The sequence below is a fragment of the Vicugna pacos genome, chromosome 7, assembly GCF_048564905.1.
Source record: "Vicugna pacos chromosome 7, VicPac4, whole genome shotgun sequence".
In the NCBI taxonomy this organism is placed as follows: Eukaryota; Metazoa; Chordata; class Mammalia; order Artiodactyla; family Camelidae; genus Vicugna; species Vicugna pacos.
In genome coordinates this window covers 36,407,211-36,426,467 of record NC_132993.1, presented here as the reverse complement: position 1 = coordinate 36,426,467, position 19,257 = coordinate 36,407,211, and the positions used below count along the sequence as shown (strand labels likewise).

At 42.4% G+C, this 19,257-nt stretch overlaps 1 long non-coding RNA gene across 2 annotated transcripts in view; it reads right to left on the bottom strand.

The window, feature by feature from the left end:
* Positions 1–798: 798 nt before the first annotated feature.
* Positions 799–19,257, bottom strand: part of LOC116278758 (uncharacterized) — a 58,706-nt gene continuing 40,247 nt past the window's right edge. The window contains exon 2 of one of the 2 annotated variants that reach the window (XR_012074697.1): positions 799–2,402. This is a non-coding gene — a long non-coding RNA (uncharacterized lncRNA). Of the gene's footprint in view, positions 2,403–15,598; positions 15,870–19,257 lie in introns of those variants that run through there. The other variant, XR_012074696.1, reaches the window with a different exon arrangement.

Genomic DNA, 19,257 nt, shown 5'->3' with positions numbered 1-19,257 from the left:
ATGCCGTTATTTTATCCAGCTTCTAGAGTTGCTTTCAGTGGGAGGTTTGTCAGAGACTGACTTCTCCATCATAGTCAGAAGTGGAAGCACTCCTATGTTTGTTTTTTAATTGATTCACTATTAGAGATCCATTAAAAATTCAAGATGAAAATGTGAAATCTTTTGTGTCAGTTTTACAAGTGTTGTCATTTTCCTGCCTTCCCGTGGTTGAGGAGTGACTGCATACAGCGAAGTGTGCAGATCCGAACTGTGCAGTTCAGTTAGTTTTGACACCTGTATATTTGTGTAGCTGTGTTATTTTATTTTCAGGTGTGTTTTCTTTATGTCATCTAACTTAACACTAAAATAGCTTTGGCATGATAGTCAAGATTCATAAATCAAGCAAATTTTCATAATTTGGAATTTCACGAGGTTAGTTAAGCAACTGTGTGAGTTACCATTTTAATGCCTTGCTCCCTACACCGAGTACACAGCATGCCTGGCTCACAGAAGATGAATAAAATGACTTCTACACTGAAGTAAACTGTTGACTTTATTTTAAAAAGTAAGTTTGCCTTCAGTAATAAATAACTAAGTTTCGCAATTTTGTTTGAGTTATTTTGAAACCACTTTTTATTATATAGGTAAATCACTTTTACTGTTTAATGACGGAAAAATGTAGAAAAGCTTCCCCCCAAATTCCTCACCAGTAAGTCTGTTCTAGATATAATCAATATTTGCAGTTTGGTGTATACTCTTCTTGGCATTTTATGCATATAGATTTTTTAAATAAAAAATACTGTCATACATGTTTATAAGTTGTTTTCCCAATAAACATTTATTTAAATAAATGTATATAACATATTGCATGAAATTTACTTTAAAAATACCCTGTTGTTGAAACTTTGGATTATTTCCATATATTTGCCATTAAAACCTATGCTACGTTATACTCAAAAGTGAAAACATTTTCTAATCCACTAATTATTTCCTTAGGATAAATTTGTACCAGTGCAATTGCTTAGTCAATGTCATGTACATTTTTTTAAAGACTTTTTTTCAAATAGCAAGGTCTCCCATGAGAAATTCTTTGCCCGTTTGGCTTCATCAGCTGCATGGGATAGGTCTTAATTCTCCACTAACCGCACCAACAAAGACAGAAAATATGTCATTGTTTTAATTTGTATCTCTTTTATTACAAATGAGGTTGAGCCTCTTTCCCTTGTGTTATTCTCTCTACATATATTATTTCTTTCTTTTAAAAGATGTGTATTTATACTTTATCTTTTTAGATGGCTCATGTTTTTCTTACTGATCTCTAATAGCTGTCTGTATATTACACATATGACAACCATTGAACTTTCCTGTATGTTACAGACACTGTTCCCCGGTTGTCATTTGGCTTTTGGTTGTGTTTCCTGTTGCAGTTCCGGTGAAGCCTCACAGCTCAGCGCTGCAGAGCCCCAGGCACGGGGTGCAAAGCAGGGAGCAGGGTCAGAGGGAGCTGAGGCTGGAGAGTCAGGCACAGGCCAGCTCGCCGAAGGGCTGGCTGCTCACACGAAGGACCTAGGAGGGTCTACCAGGAGGGAGGTCCTTAGGAGGAGGGGGATTTAAAAATACCGAGGGAGTGAAGTCTTCAGTTTTCGCTGACTAGCTGAGGAACGTGAGATCAACAGAGGTGACGTGGATGAGGCCCAGACTTCGGGCCTAGGCAGTGTGGTGGAGAGCGGTGCCGGGAACTCGGTGAGGGCCACCAGGTGGAAGCAGGCTTGGAAGGCAGAGGATGAGCATCATATAGAGTTACCGTCTTTGCAGGGTCTGCAACACTCAGGTATCATGGGCCTTCAGAGCCCACGGCTGAGTTCAGTCCCCGGCACACGGTGGATTGCCTGGTGGGTCGGTTTAATTGAAATGAATTCATGGTCAGCCTCCATCAGGTAGGGTGTTCTCTTTGGTGCCTTTTGACCTTGGTGCCTGGTGCCAGCACTTCATACCTAATTTTAACAATCTCAGTTCTGCTTCTTCGGAACTCACAGATCCCAAAGGGCACAGAGGTCACAAGCGACATTCCTGTTACATCTGGCCAAGGGTCAGGACTTTCCTAGGGGCCTTGTTTCTTTGTTTTCTCTCATCTGGGGTTTATATGGCCTTCCTATGTTTAAGTGTTTCTACGTGTTCTGCCTGGATTTCCTGGTGGAATCCAAGAAGTGGCTTTTGCCCTTTTTTGATCTTCAGCAACTTCTTTGGCTCAGGTGAAGCAACTCACTGTGAACCCTCTTTCAGCCTCAGAGGAATTAGATGGTCTCCAGAGAAGGCAATGCTCTGACCAGCAGTGCCACGAAATGCCGCTTCCACCCAGCGAGTTCAGGGAACTGCAGGTCACCCTGAGGGTGCTGGTGGGCCAGGGGAGCGGTGTTCCAGCTCTAGGGGAGAACAGAGGCAAAGAGGTTGTTGGGTGAGTGCGTGAGTGGGTGGTGCGGGCTTGTTAGAGGGAGCGATCTATAAAGAAAAGCTTGTGAGAAATTCAGAACCAAAACTACTTAATTCTGTAGTTTCCAATACTCACAGCTATTACAAAGCTCACATTTGGGCTAATTCTACAAGTCATTAATCCTCCACTCCAAGCTGTGCTGGATTTGTGATCACATTAGAGCTCCACGAGTGATTAAATCTCCCCCCTTGTGTGTAAAACAGCCTGACCATAAATCTCAGGAGGGTCGGTCCAGGTAGAAGAGGCAGCCGCACCAGCTCCCTACCTGAGACCCCTAGAAGGCATGTATGCATCTGATCTGCATTCATCCACTTCACAAACAGCTCTAAGGACTATGTGGAAGGGAGGCAAGTGATAGCTCAGTGGTAGAGCTTAACATGCATAAGGTCCTGGGTTCAATCCCCAGTACCTCCGTTTAAAAAAAAAAGGATTATGCAAACTGTGGACTAGCAAGCTTCGTTTTACGTGCTAGAGAGGGGTTGGAGGTGAGAGGAAGCAATAGGGTCTCTCCCATAAGTAAACTTTGCGTCCCTTTGATATTTTGTACTATGTCCTCTTTTTCATTCACACTTAAAACATTATCAGGCACCTACTTTGTGCCATGCCATACCAGTCATGGACAGCTCAGAGACGACTAAAACACAGCCCTTGTTCTGGAGAAGCCAATGGCAGGAGGAGGATGGAGGCACATCAGAACTTAGAATTGAGCACCATTGTGGCTACAGATGCATGAACCAAGTCCTACGGGACCATGAAAAAGGATGCAAGTAACTCCGTGTGTTGGGGCTTCACAGAGGTTTATGCAACCTGGGTTTGTGCCTTTAAGGATTTCAGCAAGAGGACCGGGGTGGTGGGGAGAAACTAAAGCAGAGGGAACGTGTATGCAAAGGCTTGGAGGATTCCTAAAGACAATGGCTGGAGCACAGGGTGCCCAGCAAGAGGGGGCAGAGCTGAGAGTGGACATGTAGGAAGGCTACAGTTGGGGAAGAATTTAGAGCCGTGTATGCGTTTTCTGCAGAAGAAAGAAGTACTGCCTGTTGAGTTATCTTAGGTTGTGTGTAGAGGGAAGGCTTTGGAAGACCAGGTAGAAGTGGACGTGGCTTAGAGGGTTACTTCCTATCCTTTAAACAGACAACAACAGGAGAAACTGAAGAGCTTGTGCTATTAGCTTTTAAAATTTTTGAATTATTTTTAAAAATTGAAGTATAGTCGATTTACAGTGTTGTGTTAATTTCCGGTGTACAGCATAGTGATTCATTTGTACATATATATACATATATATTCCTTTCATATTCTTTACAGGTCATTGTAAGGTATCGAATTTAGTTCTCTGTGCTATACAGTAGGACCTTGTTGTTTTTATTAGCTTTTAATTCCTTTTCATTATCAACATCAAATATCTGTGCAGCCTCTGTAGGGGTAGGAGACACAGAGGTTAGTGAAGAGATGTGACCTTAAGTCCTTATGTTTGCAGTTTAAAATGGAAACACATGAGAAGATCTAACAGTGGGACAGACATACAACATTTTTGTTAATCAAATGTTAGCTCCGAGGCCTTCCTATGTTCTTTTATTCTGTTTGCACCTTCACACAGTAGTTTTCAAACATTTTTTACCATGACCCAAAGTAAGGAATATATTTTATGCTGTGACCCAGAACCCATAAGAAAATTTCACCAAGTACTATTGAGATGCACTCTCGTATTTTATATCCTGTTTTATTTTATTATTTTTTTTTAATGCTGGTCACTGACCCTCTAAATCGATTGCATGACCCACTGCTGGGTTATAACTTGCAGCCTGAAAATTCCTGTCTTCTCATGTCTTTGAGGGGGTGATGTGTGTATAAGGGGAGGCAATGGAATCACGGGTGGGCAAGAGAAAGAATGAGAATGTCCATGGAGAGAAAAGGGGTGGCGTTAGCAATCACCAGTAACTTCCTGTGCCCAAAGAGGGGAGTGAATGACCAATGGGATTTCGCTAAGAAGGGGGATTTATTTGCTCCCAATTAGGAGACAATTTTTTGGTATCTGATAAAGGTATAAAGTATCATGGATGAACCTAAGCTGTGTGGAACACTTGAGGCAATAATAGATATTCCTTAAAAAAAACTGTTGAGTGGTAAAGTAAGTCTGAGAAATGCTAAAATTTGTGCCCTCAATTTGGAAGGCCAGGAAGCATATTTAAAAAGCTGAAAACATTTCCAGTAACAAGATGATTTTATCCTTTAAAAAAAACAGCAGGATTTAACTTGTTAGAATGAAGAACCATTTCTGTTCTGTCCTATTACCGTCTTGCAGAGCAATGTGGGAAACGCAGGTGTAGACAGACGGGTATCGCTGCAGAAGACAAAGGTGAGGGTGCAGAGGCAAACGGGAGAGAGTTAGTGCCCATGGGGGCCCCCTGCTCGTGAAGAGTCTAAGCCAGGCGGATGTCTTCTGCAAAGAGCCAGATGGTCAGGACTGTAGGCTGTGTGGGATCTTGTTCTCGGCTGCAACTGCTCAGCCCTCCCACCGGCCTGTGAGAGCAGTCACAGACAATACATACGGGGGTGAGGAGGCTGTGTCTCTGTTCAGCTTTATTTGTGGACACTGGAAATTTGAATTTCGTATGATTTTCCTGTGTCAAGAAATCTTTTTTGTTTGTTTGTTTTTCCCCAACCATTAAAAAATGTAAACACCATTTTTAGCCTGTGGACTACACAAAACAGGCAGTGGGCTGGATTTGGTCGGTGGGTCATAGTTTGCCAGCCACTGGTCTAAATCTTCAGGTTTTGCCCCTTGGCAACTCAAGGGAGAGTCCAAGAGTCCATGCAAGGACCCAGGACGGCCAGGAGGCCAGGACTTGAGGGAGTCCATGCTACAGAAAAGTTCCCAACTGAAGGCTGGGCAAAGGATGTTAAAGAATAGGGATCAATTATTCAATGAACATTGTTTGTTGTATGTTTATCCCCAGCCCCAATTCTGCAGATGTAACCTGGATGCCAATGCCCTGTCTCCTGGATTTTTTTGTCCCATGTGGGGCCTAAAGCAGGATGCAGCAGTTAGTCACATTCCCTAAAGGAAAATTCACCTCATAAAGGTCATCACTGGTGATTTCAGTACAAGAGCCAGAAGAGGGGTAAGGGAGGTGTCCTTCAGGGCCAGATTCATGAGCGCATAAGGCCCAAAGTGGGGAAAAAAAAAACCCACATGAAATTTAATGCTTTGTCTGCACCCTCTTAAAATTAATAATTTTATCTTTGAATCTCTGTTTTGTAAGTGAAGTGTGATGGGACAACAGAACACACACACATGCACAGGAGACAGGTGTTGTGCACATGTCCCCTGATCCCTGCCTCCTTATTCACGTATAGTGTTTGCAATACCTCATCGGCACAGAATTCCGGGGGACCCTGCTTCGAACATGGAAGGAAGGCAGTGATGCTCTAAGAAACACAAATGATCAAGGAGTCTTATCATACCCTTTCTTATTCTTATGATATCAGAGCAAGATGTTTAGAAACAATGAATGGTATACATATGTAAATTTTAAAAGTGTGCAAGATATTGTATATATGTATTTGCATGCAATATACTGTATATGTGCAAATTGTATCAATTTTACCTAATAAAACTGACAAATGAACAAAATAAATAAACCAAAAAAATGTAGTTAATAAAAAAAGATGTGATCAGGAGGAATGCAAGTCTTTCAGGAAACCCAGGAAATGTTGGTAGGGATGGAGGTGGGAGGAGAAGGATCCTGAATTTTCCCCTAAGTATAAAGGAATTTCAACCCTTAAAATTAAACACCAGGAGTCAGTTAGATTCCAGCTGGCTGCAGGACATCTGAGCAGCTAACATCTGGGTTACAACTGTGTCATAATCCCCAGGAGGAGGGAGAATATTATTGGATGTCAGTTGTATTAGTTATGTAACACTGGCTGCTGGGGGAAAAAAACCCCTAAACATAGTAATAGTTCATTTCTCACTTTCCAAATAGGTGTTCCTGATGATCAGCAGGTGGCTTTCCTCCAAGTGGAGATGAAAGGACCTGGATAGCTTCCTTCTTGTGACCCCACCACCTTTGTCATTCAGCTCCCCAGCTCCCTCAGCATTTGCCTGTAAAAGGGAAAGAGCTTGGAAGATCTTGCGTGGGAGGTTCTTATGGATCAGGCCTGGAAGTGTGGCAGGCATCACATCTGCTTGCATTCTATTGGCCAGAACTTGGTCACATGCCTACAACTGACAGCAAGGGAGGCTGGAAAATGTTTTCTTACCCACGTGGCCAGGAAGAAGAGGAAATGGATTTGATGAATACCAGTTAATGAAGAAGTAGGGAAGGCATTCCAATAGAGAGTGTAATAAAGTCACGGAGGGGGGAAATGTCGAGGTGAAACAGGGAACTACAAGCCATTTGTGGTTGTCAGAAGTGTTTGCAGAAAGAAGAGGTTGGAGATGAAATGCCTGTAGTACAGTGCTCAGCCCTAACTTCCCCCACTCCTAACTCTACCTTGCATAGGACTAGAGATGGCTAGAGCATTTAATGTGATGAGTGAAATGACTATTTGTAGACAATGGATGGAAGGTGCTCTCTCCTCTTCTCTTCCCAGCCTCCACAGCAGTAAGATCAATGATATCAGAGTGGGTGCAGGGAAGAAGCGTCGGGGAGCGGGGTGATCAGGCTTAGGTTCCTGTAGGTTCCAAGCTACTGGGCTCTGCATGGTCATGTGCTTCCTGACAATCCAGTCTCAGTCAATCAGACAGAGCCTGGGAGCTGATGCTCCAGGTATAAAGAATCAGCATTTGATTGGCATATTCTTTGCCTTCTTTTCCTGCAAGAGTCTCAGATGCACCAGTAGATGACTGGACACAGAAGACGGAGGCGTGATCAGGTTTTAACATGACTACCAGCAGGCACACCCACCTTGTGCTAAAAGCTCTCTCAGGCTCCTGCTGTGCTGTTTTCTCTCCTCCTCCTTTCAAATGCCTAGAGAAACAGTCCAGAGCCTTCCAGGGAGACTGTGACATCCTCCTGGGAACATGATCCAAGCCCAGGATGAGGTGTACTAAAGGGTGAAGGAAACAGCCATCTTCATTAACTAGGTCTAGTCAAGGAAATTGTTTCTGTCTGCCAGGGCTTGACAAATCAATTGATCTACACGCTGTTCCCTGGGTTTCCTGAGTGCAGGCTCTTAGCTTTTCTGTACAAATATATCCCAGTATTGAGCTTGAGTAATAGACAAGAGGTTATCAGCAATCGTCTGAGAAAAGAACCTTTCTCTAATATGACTTCCCAGCACTAACTTGCTCTTGTCCGTGCATTTTCAAAGGAGGAATCCGCCTCTTTACACTAAGTATTTCCCCTTTAGTGATGCTGTCCCTGTTCCTCGCAGGCTACGCAATTACACTGCTAAAGAACACTACTTGATGCCTTTTCTCTCTCCCTGCATCCCCTTCAAGGGTGTTCATGCAACTTCTCAGCCTCTACTCAAGTCACAACCAAAACATCCCAAAGCCACTTGAGATGGTCCATGCAATCCCAGACAGGGCGGGCTGTGTAATTTGTAAGTCCCAGTGCAAAGTGAAAGTGAGAGACTCCTTGTTCAAAAAGCAGGAAAAAAGAACCATTAAAGGTTACTTAAGTTCAAATTTTGTTCTTTCCTCTACAGTTTCTCTCTTGCCTTGCCATGGTATTTTTTAATTTTTTGTTCGATACTGGTATAAGAAAAATTAAAATTTTAAGTTATTAGTTTGAATTTACTGTTCATATTTATATTGCGCATTGTGAGGTTTAACTGCAAATATAAGAGCACTTACCTCTAATGTGAAATCACCAAAGTTGCACAATTCTCATTTCATACTTCACACATGCCTAGAGATTTCACTCTTACCAAAACAGTAGAAATGCTGCACCAAAGACCTCCCAACTATTCACTTTCATTTCTTCACATGTGCAATCTTACCAAAACTCTACACCTTTGGCTCCCTGATTTGTGATGAAGGAGTGAAAGGAAAATGAACTATGGGGTGCTGTATCTTTCCCTTTCCCTCTATGTACATGGTTGGCCACTGCAGGGAAGTAACAGGGGTAAGAAAGGATATGATAGATTTCATTGGTCTTTTGCATTTCTTAGAATGCCATTGCCTTCTTTTTGTGTTCAAAGCAACGTGAACAGAAAACGGGTTTTCAGGGCTGTCAGCATCCACACTCACTGAACTATAGACACAACACATTTCCCTTGTGCTTGATTTGGGTCTTGCTGAACTCCCAGGCACCATGGATCCCCTGGGATTCTCTGCCCAGGGTGCATCTCAGAGGCTAAATGTGAATGGGGCAGCGGAGACCAGCAGACACTCACATAGCACGTGTTGCCTCTGCTCATGCCCATGCTCTATTGCCCCACCAGACTTCACTTACAAAATACAAGTCCAAAGATTAAAAATTATTAAGAATTTCAAAATGGCTACAGCAGAGCATTAAATCAAGTTCAAGGCCCTTCTGAACTTGACCCTGTGTGGCTGCACAACTGGCCCACCTATAAAGCCAGCCCTGAGAGTGGAGCAAACTCAGACAGAATCGAACTATGTGCTGGTTGCCAGTCCTGCCTGATTTCCCCACCAGATTATTGACAAGAGTCGTCAACGAGGGCACAGACACTTACATCTTACATTACTTACATGGATTTTTAAATTCTTGGATCTTGCAGGAACAATAAAATATGAATGAAAATCATATACTTAACTTAGATATAGTCAACACTCTCTGAAGATCATCCATGCTGTTTGATCTGAACCATAGGGAGAATTGTCTGGTCTGTCCCCAGAGGTCTTTTGGTGTCTAAGGACCTTCTCCATTCTGGTCCCACAGCAATCTTGGCTGTAATATCCACAGGGGGCTTTATCCTCAGCTTCTGCTTATCAACTTGTGCAATGTCTTCTTTAGGTTGTCAGTCCATAAAACCCCCCAAAATAAAATGTGATGTTGTTACCAAAAGAAGGGGGAAAAACTGCCAGGCAGGCAAGAGCAACAGATGGCCCCAATCTTGCTTCTCTGGACCCTCATCATAGCACAGACATATCTGTCCAAGCCCTCCTTTTTTTTTTCAACCGGTACAATTTTTTTTAATGGTATAAATTTATTAGGATTGAGGGAGGAGACTTAAGAGCCTAAAGGAGTGATGGTTCTTCTCAGTTAATCTCAGACTCCTTCACCCCCTCCTCCTGTAATACTATAGGCCAAGAGAATAGGAAGGGATTCTGAGCAAGGTGGAGGATCTCAGGCTTGTTAACTGGACTATGTGGGTACATTTCAAGTGTTGGTTGGTTTTCCTCTTTAATTCTTAGGCTGAGTAATATGTTGATGCTCCTATGAGATTTACTAGAATGACAACCAAATTCTTCACTGGCTCTCTCTCCTTTCGTAATTCAAATTACATCTCCCCTGGTGCCTCCCTCTTTCTAGACCTCAGCTTTGACTCAAATTCTCTCTTTAAGACCTATGGAAGATTAGAGATTTATCACCAGTATATCAACTCTTAAGTTTCCCACCTTCTTTCCTGTTATCCATAACTCATTATTTGTGTTCAGCAATGTATATTTGTTGAGCACCTACTTTGTGCCAGACATTGTTTTAGGTAATTTGGAGGCATCAGGGAACAAAACAGATAAAGGTGTTTATGCTAGGAGAGCTTACTTTCTACCAGAGAGATAGAGAATTCACCATAAATATAATAAATAGGTAAATCATATATGGTAGATGATGATGCCATGGGAAAAGAAAAGGTAGAACAAGATAAGGAGGATGGGGAATTCCAAGGTGGGGGACATATTGATGTATTGGGCTCAGGGTGGGTCTCTCGGTGAAGATGATGTACTGAATAGTTTCCATTAGCCCTTCCAGGTCTACTCTTTGCCTTTCATCCTGTTCTGTGCCCTGGGATGACAACCTATATGGGCTGCACTAATGGGCTCTCTTGCTCTCTGGCTTCCCATTGGGTTGGGCCAATGGATGACACTGGCAAGGCATCAGAAGATGGTAGTGCATCAAAGTCAAGGTATTTATTCCTCTGGCTACCTCCTGGCTAGGCCACAAGTTGGCAGTGGCTACAGTCCTTACTGAAGTTTACAGCTCTTTCTGGGTTTTTCCCCTTGAGTTCCAGTGGGTGCTCCCCACTGTTACTAACCCTGTGGTGCCTCTCTATCCCTGATTTCTATTAAATCTGCCTACATCTTTGTAATACAAAGTCCCTTTCTTACACTCTCCAATTACCCCACTTTGAAAGTACTACTTGTTTCTTGCCAGGAGCTTAACTTACAGAGTAGCTAGTACTGGAAGAAGTGGCCCCAGGACACAACCTCTCAAAATGGCTTTCTGTGATTGGGTTGCCTGTATTTGAGGAGTGTACAGATAACCTCCATGATGGGAGGTAAGGGAAAGGGACAAGTCATGAGTAATCCTTGGCATGCAGAAGGGTCTCCTCTTACCCAAGTCTCATCCTTTGATTATTTTCCCACTCCCTAGAAATATACTGAGAACTGATGTACTCAACCGGCAGAATACGCACATTAATTCCCTGTAGTGTGGAATGGGGATTATATTGATAGAAAGAGCCAAGTAGAAGCCCGCAAATAATAAGCTTAAAGCAACGTGGCATCCCTGGAAGACCTGCAAGGATTCATGCCATCATCAGGGACTTGGGAGATGCAAGGGTGCTTATTTCTACCACATTTCCGCTTAACTAGTCTGTTTGGCAGGTGCAGAAATCAGATGGGTCTTAGAGAATAATTGTAGATCGTCCCAGACTTAATCAGGTGGTTATGGCAATCACAGTTGAGGTTTGGATGTGGTATCTTTACTGAGGCAAACTAATAATCACTCCTGGAACCTGGGTGGTAGATACTGACATGCAAGGGCTCTTGACAGTGTAAAGGGGACCGTCAGACACTTTCCTTCCTCGGCTACACTGGTGCTTGTTCACTGAGCCCATGTGGAGAGTGGGAAGAGAGATGAAGATGGAGGATTAACATGGACTCCTCATCCCCAAGGCTGAGTTATCTAGAGCCACTACTGATTGCCCAACTTTCCAACAGCAGATCCCAACTCTGAGTCCTAATAAAACACCATTCCCCAAAGTGGGCAGTGATCTGTCCTCACAAGAACAGATGTGTATCTGAGGTTCATGTTTGCCTTCCTTTCTTCCTCTGCTGACATTCCCATTCGTGGACCTACAAATGCCTTATCCACTGACATGTTATCTCACAAAATGTTGCACCATAGAAGGCACTTATTTGGTGGTGAAGGAAGGGTGGCTAAGGGCTCTTGCCTTTAGCTTTCACTACTCTCTCCTGTCACCCAGAAGCAGATGGCTAGACAGGTTATTGGAATGGCCTGATGAAGACAGTTGTTTACAAGCAGGTAATTCCTTAAACCAGTGACTAACATCTGGTGCCATCTTTCCTGTAGCCGGAATGCATGGGCCTAGAAAGCAAGAGAAATGAGAGTGGCTGGAGTAATGTTCGGTATTATCCCCATCTCGAGATCTGTACTTCAGGAAGGAATGTTCTACCAGAGAACAGAGTCATAGCTCAATTAAATTGGAGGCCGAGCCTCCTCCCAGGCCATCTTTGGTTTCCTCATGCCACTGGAATAAAAACAAAGAAGATGGGGAGTGGTCCCTCTACTGGCTGGGGAGATTGATAAAGTGAATTTGTAAAACTAATTTATGAAAATACTGGAAAAAATTCAAAATCAACTAAAACAAATATTCAAGCAAACTGAAGCCATCAGAGTACCACAAAGGGAAGTGGTTAAATGTAAAATACATCATCAAAGATTTCTTTGGAGAAGCAGAAGGTAAAGTCCCCAGAGTCAGCAGGTAATTACACTATTCCCTCTCTTCCAAGAGAAGTATCTGCCAAAATGCTCTCCCATCCTGGCATGTATTCCTTTGGAGCCTGCAAGGCTTCCACAGCCATCTTTGTAATTTGTTCTTCATATTCAACATAATCTTTATTCATAGCCACATCAGGGTTTGATGATTGGCTCATAAAATAAACATCATGCCAAAAATATAAAGGCTTTAGCCAAGAGTAAAACAATTGGCAAAAATTCTTGTTTGGGGAAGAAGGGAATGTTTTTCTATTGGCATCTTTACTGCAGGATGCTTTGAGCATCATGATTCTGCAAAAACACTGCACTGACTTGCCATCAGTGGGAATGATCACTAAATCCCTTGGCCTGTTGGTTATTCGTCTGCCAGACATTTTGTGACTGAAACTCAATGGTGTCAAGGTCATGGCTCAGGAGTGGTAAAGCATTGGTGGTAAAGTATCAGTGAGATAACAGCATTGTCTGAAAGCTGGGTTGTTGTCCATCACTGGAGACAGACAGCTTGGCAAGGGGAAGATACGGCAGTCCTTTGTCTGAGTGCATACAACAACATCCAGAGAATCTGCAAAGCTGTGCTGAGAATCAAGGGCAAAGGAAACCAGTGGTTATACCAGCTAAACTAGACCCATGGCTAGAGTGGTTTCAATAGTCGCCTAAGGGCTACTTTTTAAAACGGAGTTACCAGCTCAGCTCTGCCACACTTGGCCAGAGTCTACAAATTTAAATGGACTTTGATGATTCTGCCCTCGGCTGTCTATGACATTTGACAAAGGCAGTATCGCCAGTTGGTTGGGGCTTGTGTTAAGGGTATAAATTCTAACTCACAGATGTGAGTCCCAAGGCCACGTAATATTTCGCAAATTCTAAGATTTCTCATGAGAAAAATGGGAACCATAATATCTACTTCACATGAATGCAGTAAGAATTAAACAAGATCATGTTTGTAAAGCACTTTTAATAGTGTCCAGTACATATGGAGGATCAATAAATAATAGTGGTGTTGGTCAGTTTCTCCAAGAGTCTAAAGGGGCAGAAGATTCAAACAGCCTTGGGACTGGTCTACTTTTTAATGGATCTTTCATGAACTAGACGGGGCAGGAATTACACTAAATAGAGACTCCAAGATGGTGAAAATGAGAGATACATATTTGAGTCATTGGCATTGAACATTGTGAAGATCATGAGGACTGAGTCCATCTGTATGAATAAAGGAAGAGATGTAATACGTGGCATGAATACTCAGGAAAATGACCAAAGTTAGAGGAACCAGAGGAATCAGAAAAGGAAAGAGAGAGGGAAGGGAGCTTAAATGGTACTTCCAAAGCCAAGGGAGAAGTGATTCAAAGAGTTGATGGTTCGCAGAGGGGCATGCAAGATGAGGACTAAGAAAGTAGTTGAATTTGGAAGAGGGTCTCAGTCTTATCAAATGAGCAGTTTCCATGAAGTGGCACGTGGCACGTGTATCAGTCAGGGTTTAATCAGAGAGACAAAAGCAGTAGGATACATATGTTGATTGCACATATTATAAATTATAAAATACTTGTTATAAATTATATACTAACTATAAATAGTAATATGATTGTGTTAATTATTGACTATATCAATAACAAGTATTAAGAATAAATATTGATGTTAATTCTTATGAATATATTACAGGATTTATTATAAGGAACTGGGTCACACAATTGTGGGGACCAGCTCTGCCAGCCCAAAGCCCACAGGGCAGGCAGTCCTGAAGGAAAGACCTCAAGCGGACGGGATTCCCACGGGGCCAAGCTGAAATGTGTTTATAGGCAGGAAGTTGGGAGAAAACATCCAATGGGAAGAAAGAGCAATTGCAGGGCCAGCTGCTGTTTGCAGTGTCTTGCTCAGGAAAGGCCTACACCCTCTTTTAAATGGCTTCTAATTGATTACTTCAGGCCCATCCATGATAATTTCCCTTTTGATGAACTTAAAAGTCACCTGATTGGCAGTTTACATCTGTCAAATCCCTTCACAGCAGCACCCAGGTTAGTTTTTGGCGCGGTAACTGGGAGGACCCACTCTGGGCTGTCTTTATCACCCTTGGGAGCCTTGGTGGTGAGAGGGTTGGGATTGGGAACCAACTCACATGAACCAGTATAATGCTCTGGCTACTGCTTCTGCCACAAGTAATGAAGTCCTTTTCCTCTGACCAGGAGCCTCATGTCTTCTGCCAGCACCCATAAAATAGTGACAGGCTAGTTTATTCACTTTTAAGTAGGGTATAATCCTGGACCCTTCACAATTCTTGACATGCAGATGAGGAGAAAAATCGGAAGCATCAGACTTTAAACTTGGCAGAAACCATTCACAACTAACTTGAAAATGTAAATAAATACTAGACTTATTTACAGTATTGAATGATTGGTTCTCATAACCTGGACAGAAAAGTAAGTATATTCTCATCTAACCCCTGAAGTCTACTTTCAAATGTATTATTCAGGCAGTGGCGTTGTCTAGTGATTCAGTTGTAGAATCGTAAGACTTGGGCTTGTCCGTTAAGTTCTGCACCTTATTTTCCAACGTAAACTGAGGCAGTGATGCCTGACTCTTGCAGTGTTGCTTCATGGGTCAGGTGAGAGCTTATTTGGCATCCCGGTAGGATACTGTGGACACCTCACAGGCAAACATTGGTTCTCCTCTCTCCTTTCTTCCCTCTCCTACCTCACCCAAAGCTTTAGAACTGTTTTCTAGTTTTTGCATAGATTTTGCGTAAGTTTTTACTCAAACCAGTGACAATCAGTATTTTCTGCCCTTCAGACACTTCATAGAAGATTCAACCATTAACCAGCTTCCATATTCCTCTCAAGAGTTCAGATACTTATGGTCTAACTTTACCGTTCCAGTCTCTGTTTCAACCCATGATTTTCAAATGTACTACCTTCTATGTAATAAATGCCATTTGCAAGCACTTAACATTTAAAAGAACACTCACGTTTATTATCTCAGGTGAGCCTCCCACAGTGCATCATGTTATGTACGGCAGCGAGAGCACAGTCGTCCACTGTGCAGATCATTAAATGGAAATGTTACACTGTCACCCAAGATCACACCTTACCAAGGTCATGGGTGAATGGCAGAGTTGGAACATAAAGCCTGGTGCTCTGACTCCGAGTCTGATTCTCTCCTCACGTGGTCTTACTGCCTGCTATATCCACTCTTCTCTCTTCCTGTTTTGCACACCTCTGGATGGATTTTCTGAGGTCTTTTTTTGACTGTGTTTTTGCAATGACCCTGTGTATTAGCCAGGGCTCTTTCAATTTCAAGTGACAGAAATTCTACTCGAAAAAGATTTATTGGTTCATGTACAGAGGAGGAAGGGGAGTAAGTGGTGTCAGGCACTGCAGGGTCTGAGGGCTCACAGATAGCATTAGAGTTTTTTCTCCTCTCCGTTTCTTGGCCCTGCCTCTTTCTGGTTTTTGGCCTCATCCACTTCCTGCAGATGTTTCCTTTTGGTGGTAGCAAGTATGGCAGGCAACAGCTCCTACACACGTCTCCACCACATGCTAGTCAAGAGGAAAGAGAGAGTCATGTTCTTCATCTGTTTATATGAAATTAACTCCATTTGAATCATATGCCTATTGATGGGACCAATCATTGGCCAGGGTGATGGGTACTGTGATTGGCCAGGTCAGTGTCACGTGCCTATTCAACCAACCAGAAGCTGGGGGTTCTATGTCTGTCTGGCAGCCCACCAGAGTCACCTGACTGGAATGGGAGAAGCACGCCTTGGAGGAAAAGAGTAGGGGAAGGGGATGCCTGAGAGCAAAGCAAAGCGAAACGGAACAGAAATAACATAGGTGTCAACCAAACATTCCAGCTTGTCATAGAGAATTCAAATTTCAAATATTATAAAACCTGATACGTATTTTCTTTGAATTTTTCACTTGAGGTTTTATTCTTTGCAATAAAGATTATTCATTAAATTTCATGTGATTTAATTTAATACCCTTGAAAGTCTTTTCTTAAAAATAAACTGAAACTCAGGAGAAAACGTACTTGTCAGACCACACATCCTGATTTGGAGCTCAGCAAGCGTGGTCCTGCTAAGTAAGGACAGCAGAGTCTCTGGCGGGGGGTGTCTGTCATCCCTCCACCTGCCCACCTACGGGACTCCATTTCTTGGCAGGGAAGCCAGCCTGCTTGAGCACTCATTGAATATATATTTAATGGTGTGACATTTACACGATGCCAAGGAGACTTTGAAATGACTAAATTTAAAATAGATCTTAATACCTCAAGCAAGAGAGAGAAAACAGAAAGAAATGAAGTACATTCTGCGAGTTAAAAAGACACATTACACCAGAGTTAAAGCCAAATATGCCTGCACACTTCCAAAAGAGACATTTATTGTTTTACTTTGTCTTTTTATCTCTGTCTCTTCCTTCCTCTCCACCCCAGACATACTAGGCAAATTACTGATCAATAATACCAATGATGACATTATTAATAGTAATTAACTGTTTATGGAGGGCTTCCTCTGTGCCAAGCCCTTTAGATATAGTATCTAATTGCCAAGAACTTTAGACCTAATATCTAATTCAGTCCTCACAATTGCAGAATGAGCATTATCCCTGTTTTACAAGAGGAGACTGATGTTTAGGGAGATTAAATATTTTGTCTAAGTTCATTCTGTTGATAATACTACTTCTATTAATTCCTGATTTCTGCTGCAAAAAATTACCACAAATTAAGTGGCTTAAAACAACACACATACTATTCTGGAGTTCAGAAGTCTGAAATGGGTCTTACTAGGCTAAAATCAGAGTGTAGGCAGCACTATGCTCATTTCTGAAGGTTTTAAGAGAGAAACCAGTTTTTTGCTTTTTCCAGCTGCAAGAGGCTACGCACTCCTTAGCTCCTGGCCTCCTCCCATCATCCAAGCCAACAGCATTGGAATCAGTTTTCCTTACATGGCTATCTCTCTGCTTTTCCATTTTCTACTTCAATCTACTGCTTTTAAGGGCCCTTCTGATTACATTGGGCCAACTCAGAAAAGGATAATCTTCCTTAATTTAAGGTCAGCTGATTAGCAACCTTAATTCCGTCTGTACTACTGATTCCCCTTGTAGCCTAACGTATTCACATTCTCAAGGGTTTAGGACTTGGACATCTGTAGGGACCATTATCCCACCTTCCACAATACAGTCCTAGTTACCCTACTCTTCACCCTTCTAGGGTATTGCCTGCTTCTGGAGATTCTAGCACAAGTAAGGACAGTAGACTGGACAAGACAAAGATAGGAACTCCATTCAAGATGTATTTAACAGTAACCTAGGGAGAAATGATAGGGAAAGAAAGGAATAAATGGAACTGAGGACCATCTGGGGGAACTGACTAGGCCTGGTGATTTTGCCTTGTTGTGGAAACTGGGGTAGAAGGAGGAATTACAGGGAACTCTAAAATTTCTGTCTTGAGCAAAAGAGTTAATGGAGATGACGTTCATCAAGATATCTAAGTGGAGAAGTAAATTTGGGTGAAGAAGAAATAAAATGAGGCAGTTAGATTTATTATTTGGAGCTCAAGAGAATGGTCTGCTCTGAAGGTACAGTGCCCAGTATGAGAGGTCATCAAAAGAGAGTGAAGAAGATTTCTCAAGACGAGGGGCTTAAGTGAGCAAAGGCTCAGAGATGGAATTCTGCAGAACAGAAATGCTTAACGAGACAGCGTGGAGGAAAAGCACTCCACGAGGAAAACTGAGGATGTGCTTCAAGAATAGCAGCAGGAAAACCAGGAGACAGCAGTTTGCAAAAGTAAATATAGGAGAGCTTAAAAAATGAGGACGTGCTAACTTGTTAAATGCTGCAAAGAAGTCAAGCAAAAGGACTAAAGACACACCCACTGGGTTTGGCGTTAGAAAGCCATTGATCAGCTTGGTGAGAAGAGTCTCGGTGGAGTGCTGGGACAGAAGGGAGTTGAGATTTGGAGACAATCCTCCAATTCTCCAAGACATTTGCCAATGAATGGATGAAGACATATAGGGTGGTAGACTTATTTTTTTTTTTAATATTGAAGAGCCAGGAGAGGAAAGGATTAACAATAAACAGGACTAAAGAGAAATTAATGAAGCCAAATGATTAGAAAGATGGAGAGAAATCAAAATGGAAGAAATCAATTCAATCACAAAAGACAGACCCAGAGCTGTAAACCAAACCATTTATCCCTTCAATTGAGACACTTCGAGAAAAATACCAAAGAGGCCATCAGCTGTCAGCATAAAGGTGGAAGACAGTGAACCAAGGGCGATAAGGTCCCCCTGTGGTCTAAGAATTTACTTCTGTTTTGGAAAATTAAGACTAGATGCAGGACATAAACCAAAACCCATATAGGTAGGCAATTTTCAGGGGTTAGTAAATTTAACCGCAGGGCAAGAACACAATGTGAGTTGAGTCTAAGTATTACTATGAGATGTAATTAATTCCCTGCAGGTACAACCAGAATTATCTTAACAGAGCAGAGATGAACTGAAATGTAAATTTGCCTTTCTCCATTCCTCTTACATTCCTCCTCCCCACAAGCATTTTCCCCCTTAAGTGGATTCTGCACCAAATCATCTTAATGATGGGTCCTCTCTGAATGCGTTTGTTTCTCTGCCTGTGGCATCCTTTTCTGCTTTGTTAACTCATCAAGTTTCACTTTGTTGTCTAAGTATTTCCCTGGGGAGCTTTTAGGCTTCTACATTCTAATTTTATTTTAGTATCTTCACTAATGTCTTCTGCATTACATCAATAGTCGGGTAGTTTCAGACTTTGCCTTATGGTACCAAGTTGATTAATATGTGATTTAAAAAATATAAAAATGCATACATGCAACAAAGTGCGTCAGAGACCAGAGACCAAAGACCAAAGACCAAAGAAGCAGTCTTTGTTTGCCTACAGGCTGCGGAACCATGCA